Source organism: Cebus imitator, unplaced genomic scaffold (genome assembly GCF_001604975.1).
Source record: "Cebus imitator isolate Cc_AM_T3 unplaced genomic scaffold, Cebus_imitator-1.0 Scaffold252, whole genome shotgun sequence".
Lineage (NCBI taxonomy): Eukaryota > Metazoa > Chordata > Mammalia > Primates > Cebidae > Cebus > Cebus imitator.
The window spans coordinates 14,430-20,911 of record NW_016107567.1 but is presented as its reverse complement, the minus strand read 5'-3'; the positions used below and the strand labels follow the sequence as shown (position 1 = coordinate 20,911).

Here is a 6,482-nt window from a genome sequence, read left to right as displayed (position 1 = left end):
AAAAAAAAAAAAAAAAAAAAAGAATAAGAAGTACAGGGCAAGAAAAGAAAAAAAAAAAGGTACCTCAAGGATAGAGATAGAAGTGCTGATGGAATAGCAACAGTCTAAGCATGAAAGAAAAAATAGAAGAAAACAATTACATTTCCCAGCAGTAGTGACAGAAAGACCTGAAATTAAAAGTTCTTATTTACGGGGTGATGGATGTAGAAAACCACCATGACACGTGTATAACTGTGTAACAAACCTGCAAGTGCTGCACATGTACCCCAGAACTTAAAGTATAATTTTAAAAAGTGCTCATTTAGTACTAAAAAGTACAGATGAGGAAGATCCATACCGAAACACATTATGTCAAGTGTATCTGATTAAAAATAAGATCAAATGCAACACTTCCAAAGAAATCACTGACCACCTATTAAGGAAAAATGATCTGAGTGACAGATTTCTCCACAGCAACACTGAAGACAAAAGAGGATGGAGTATTATTTTCAAAATATTGAAGAAAAAGCTTTGTACCTATTATATGCAGCCAGCTCCCATTCAAATGTTAGAACCATATTTTCAAGCAGAGGAATCCTCATTTAGATGCATTTTGAAAACACTTTTGCAAATGTACTTAAATGAGCAGATAAAACCAGAAGGATATTGCAAGAGATATAGGAAGTTAAAAAAAAATAAGCTTATCAATCTATTAAACAAAGAAAAAAATAACAACCCGTAATTAAAATTCTAGATAATACTAATATGATAAGAGAAGAAGGAGATCTTGCTAAAGAACTTGTTTTTATAAAAATATTTATGTTTAAGAACATAACAGAATAAATTAACATAAATATTAGACTTAGGATAAGTGCAAGCACCATAAGAAAATGCGTTAATTTTAAACCAACAAAATAAGATTTTATTTAGCTAACAGAAACCAAGAAGAGAGAATTAAGAAAAAAAGAAAGAAAGCATAATTAGTTTAAAAAAAGTAAGTAAAATGTCAAAAAAACTCAATATGTGACAGCAATTAAAATTAATTACTATTTAATCCACTTACTAAGTTAATTAAAGTCACTAATTAAAAGACAGAAATTCTTGGCCTAGATTTTTAAATAAAGAAGGTTCACCAATATTTTATTTATAAAGACGTATTGATTAACAAAAGGATACAGAAAGCTTGAAAATAAAAGTTTGTGAAAAATGTACTAGACAAATATTAACTAAAATTAAGCTCATATAGCAATCATCATATCTCACAAAGTATAGTTAAAACAAAATGTTAATACAAACAGAGGGACAGTATTTACTGATAAGAAGCAATAGAGCAAGAAGATAACCATGATGAGCTTATATGAATTGAACAAGAGTCTCTACATGTGTAAAGCGGCAATAATGGAACTGCAGGGCACAGTAGGGTCTGTTTGAGGGAGGAGGGAGAGGAGCAGAAAAGATAACTATTGGGTACCAGGCTTAATATCTGTGTAATGAAATAATCTGTACAACAAGCTCCTGTGACACAAGTTTACCTATGTAACAAACCTTCATATGTACCCCAAACAGAAAATAAAAGTTAAATAATGATTAATTTTTAAAAAGAACTGCAGAGAAAAAAAATATATAAATCAACTATTGTAATGAGAAAAATCAATATATCTCTTTCCAAGATCCATAGATCAAGCATATCAAAAAACTATAATACAGATCTAAAAAATACAATTATTAGCTCAAAATACATATGACATATATAATTGTTAATCTAAGAAACAAAAATTATATATTCCTTTTGAGGACAGAAAAATATTTATAAATATTGGCTATGTACTAGCCATAAGGAAGTGTCAAAAAATTCTTAGAAATTGAATACTATATAAACTATGTTCTCTGATCATAATGTAATAAAATTAGAAATAAACAACAGACATATAACTAAAACATCTTGTATATTTAGAAATTAAAATACTAATAAATGTAGCTATTATTAAAAATAAAATAAGAGAAATTACTACTTACAAGTTGATGACAATATAAATATTCATTGTTGAAATTTTGTAAGCATAATATTTAGAGTAATATGTAGATATAAATACATTGATTGGACAAGGTAAAGATAGAAAAAAACCAACTCAGTGTTCGCAAGAAGTTGGCAAAAAAGCAATATAACAAACTTGAAGAGGTAAAAAGAAACATCATCATATATATATACACACACACGTGTGTATATATATATTTGATGTATATATAAATAAATATGTGTGTGTGTGTGTGTGTGTGTGGCAGGTGTACTGGCTCACACCTGTAATCACAACTCATAGCACGTGGAGAGACCAAGGCAGGTGAATGAGGTCAGGAATTCAAGGCCAGCCTGGCCAACATGGTGACAACCCCGTCTCTACTAAAAACACACAAAAAATTAGCCAGGTGTGGCGGCAGGTACGTGTAACCCCAGCTACTCAGGAGGCTGAAGCAGGAGAATCACTTGAACCTAGGAGGCGGATGCTGCAGTGAGAGAAGATCGTGCCACCACACTCCAGGCAGGCGACAAGAGAGAAACTTATATACATATATCATATATAAGGCTATATGATTTATAAGACAATAAATATTATCTCAAAACCAAGCAAGAGCACTTGAAGAAAATCACAGGCCTATTTAGCTCGTTATCGTAGATGTGAATATCAAAAATGAAGAATTAGCTATCTGTATTAATCGTGTATCAAAATAATGCATAGAAACCTAAGGTCTCCAGAATAGTGGTCATGGGTTTGGTGGCCAGAGAGGTTATAGTGGATGTGCTGCTGTACTCTGATCAAGGTTATGAAGCCCCTGGTGTACAGTGCTTGTGGACAGGACACTCACAGACAGCAAACTACTAAGAACTACCTGAGCTACCGAAGAACCTTGGATTATTTTGCTTTTGAAGACAGCATGAAAAATGGATTTGAAAGACTGGTCCCTCCACAGCCAATTGAATTGCTCCATATGAAACGATCTGAGCTTCCAGCCCCTTCCTCCAGTCAAAAAAATGACTCTGCTGCATGGCAAGAATGTGTAAACAATTATATGGCCCACCTAGAGCATCAAGCAATTTGAATTGAGAATCTGAAACTAATGTCACAGTGTGGATGTAATGTCTGGAAGGTATATGATGAAAATCTACTTCATGTGATTGAACACACACAGAAAGAAGAGCTTCAGAAGTTAAGAAAACATGTTCAAGATTTAAACTGGCAGCAAAAGAACATGCAACTCACGGCTGAAACTAAATCAAGAGACATTGAATCAAATTGGATATCCCTGATCCGTAAGAATTACAAGACTGAACAGACTATGGGACTACTGTTCAACTAGAAAATGAAAACCATCAAATTCAGTAGCAATATGGAGAGGCAAACAAAGAAAACATCCAGCAAGACTCCTGAAAAGACAATATTGTGGGTGGAAGAAAATTTGGCTTTCATGGAAGCCATCTGAACTTTCTCCAAACTATGAAGGATAACAGCATCTTCCAGAAACCATTGATGTTTAAATGTTTAGAATGTGTGGACTGTTAATAATTCTATTTGTAATTCTGTTCTATCTTAGCAAAATAAAAATGTCTAGGTTGATGGTATTTTTATAACCATTAACAAAAAATTCTAGACATTCAAAATAAGTACAACTTTAGCATAATATTATGTCACTGAATTCATTTTGAGCTGTGTAGGCCATAGTTCATATCCAAGAATCTTTATTTAAAGCTTTCAACATATATAGGAAGTTGGAAACTTTTAGTTTATGTCTTTGTTTAATAAAGAGATATTTCTTAACAGACACACAAAATTATACACATATTAATTTTGTAAGGCTCTTAGCAAATAAGAATAAAAAGGAATTCATTAACTCAGTCAAAGTTATAAAGCAAAAGCCTAGAGCAATTTGGCAGCAATTAGTAGAAAAACACAACTATTTTAGGATAGAAAGAGGTGGAGAAATGTCATATTAAAAGGAAAAGAAATAGGATTAAGGGGAAGAGAAAAATATCTATTTACTTACAAATAATATGATTATTTACATCGAGCAATCAACAGAGTCACCATACATTTTGAGAATTTACTAGAGAATTTAACAATACAGTTGAAACAAGAAGAGACAGATGTGCAAACCAATAGTTATAACAAAAGAATGATGTGACAACAGAGGCTTGTATGATGGAGAGGAAGTACAGAGGTGGGAACTTTACCTGGGAGTGCAAGGAAACATTTCTTGGAAGCAGTTAACAAGTTAAATTTTGAAAGATCATGCACTGTAGGCAAACTAAGAGATATAAAACAGTAGTTCACAAAGTTTGGAAGTGGGGGAGTAGGAAAGGGTAGACCAGCATATGAAACTGGAGATGTGGGATAAAGTCTCATCCTGAAGATATTTGTGTGCTATGCTAAGATGCTTGGATTTTAAAATGAGTGGGAAGATACTAGAGGGTGTTAGTCGCTGCTAAGATATGGTCCAATTTGGGGGTATTGGAAAGATTACTTTGTTAACAGTATAGAAAATGAGCTGAAGGAGGCTGAGACTAGAGGCAAGAAAACATTTAAATTAGGCCAGGGGTGGTGACTCACACCTGTAATCCCTATACTTTGGGACGCCAAGATAGGTGGATCACTTGAGGTCAGGAGTTCAAGACCAGCCTAGCCAACATGGTAAAACGCTGTCTCTTCTAAAAATACAAAAATTAGGGCATGGTAACAGGCACCCGTAATCCCTGCTACTCGGGAGGCCGAGTCAAGGAGAATTGCTTGAACCCAGGAGGTGGATGTTACAGTGAATGAATACCGTGCTACTGCACTCCAGCTTAGGTGACAGAGTGAGACTCTGTCTCAAAAAAAATGAAAGACGTGTAAGTTATTGCAGTGGTTCAAATTTTAAAAATGATGATATTGTCTGAATTAAGGCAATATATGTGGGAATGGAGGAATCTGGAGATGTTTAAAACACAGAGGCAATTAGATTTTAATGAAGAGAGTGAAAAGGAAGGAAGTCTCTTATATGGCCCTGAAGTCTGCATTTGGATACACAGTGACAGTGATGCCATCAATCTGCCAGGAAAAACAGTCTTCACTAATTACTATCTGGGCCAATGGAGTCTTCTTAATTTTCTTTACATTTTAAGTCATACTACAAAGAATCTACTTCAGAGAGGCTGTTCATGTGTCAGGGCAGAGAATATGAGGGATATTTCTGCACCTTCCTCTTAACTTTGCAGTGAATCCAAAACTGCAATGAAGAAATAAAGTATTTAAAAAAATAAACAACCTACGGAATGAGGTGGTATATTTGTAAACTATGAATCTGATATCCAGAGTTTAGAAGAAACTCAAACAACTCAACAATAACAGCAACAACAATACAAACCCATTAAAAGTGGGAAAAGCACATGAGTAGACATGCTTCTAAAAAAAGACAGACAAGTGGCCAACAGGCATATGAAAAAATGTTCAGCACCAATGATCATCAGAGAAATACAAATTTAAACCCCAATGAGATGTCATCTTACACTAGTTAGAATGGCTGTTATTAAAAAGACAAATAATAACAGATGTAGGTGAGGATGGGGAGAAAATGGAACACACGCATTATTCTTGGGAATGTAAACTAGTACAACCTCTGTGGAAAACAGTATGGAGATTTCCCAAAAGAACTAAAAATAGAATGACCATTCAATCCAGCAATCCCACCACTGGGTGTCTACCCAAAGGAAAAAAAATCATTACATCAAAAAGATACTTGCACTCAGTTGTTTATCACAGCACTATTCACCACAGGAAAAATATGGAATCAACCTAAGTGTCCATCAACAGAGGACTGGATAAAGAAAATGTGTGAGACAGAGAGAGAGAGAGAGAGACGGAATGGAATACTATTGAGACATAGAAAATGGAACCACGTCTTTTGCAGCAACACAAATGGAACTAACTGGAAGCTAAATAGTGCATACACATGGACATAGACATGGAATAATAGTCACTGAGGACTCAGAAGGGTGGGAAGACGAGAGTGGGGCAAAGGATGAATAATTACTTAATGGGTGCAATGTACATTATTTGGGTGGTGGTTGCACTAAAAGCCCAGACTTCACCACTACACAATATATCCATGTAACAAAATTGCCCTTGTACCCTTTAAATTTATACAAATAATAATAAATACTTAAATATTTAAAAATGAAAATAATTTTTAAAATAATCTAACCAAGGAAGAATCAATAGATAGTGAAAATGACTTTATTAAAAATTTTAATAAAAATTTAAACGTAGCACATTCTAATATTTACTCCTCAATTATCTGGTTTTGAAGGAATATATACCCAGAATAGGCAACATATTTTGAATTCAACTAAACTACTCAACCACTGTCATGGGCATAATGTTAAGTATTGAACATGGGCATAATGTTAAGTATTGAATCTAGATTTCGAATACATCTCTAATAGTTTCCATTGTTTTAGCAGCTTGCGGGCTTTT

General features: G+C 33.8%; 1 pseudogene; it reads left to right on the top strand.

Moving 5' to 3' along the window:
* LOC108282817 overlaps nucleotides 1–3,404 on the top strand; it is a 34,134-nt pseudogene extending 30,730 nt beyond the window's left edge.
* Nucleotides 3,405–6,482: the final 3,078 nt, after the last annotated feature.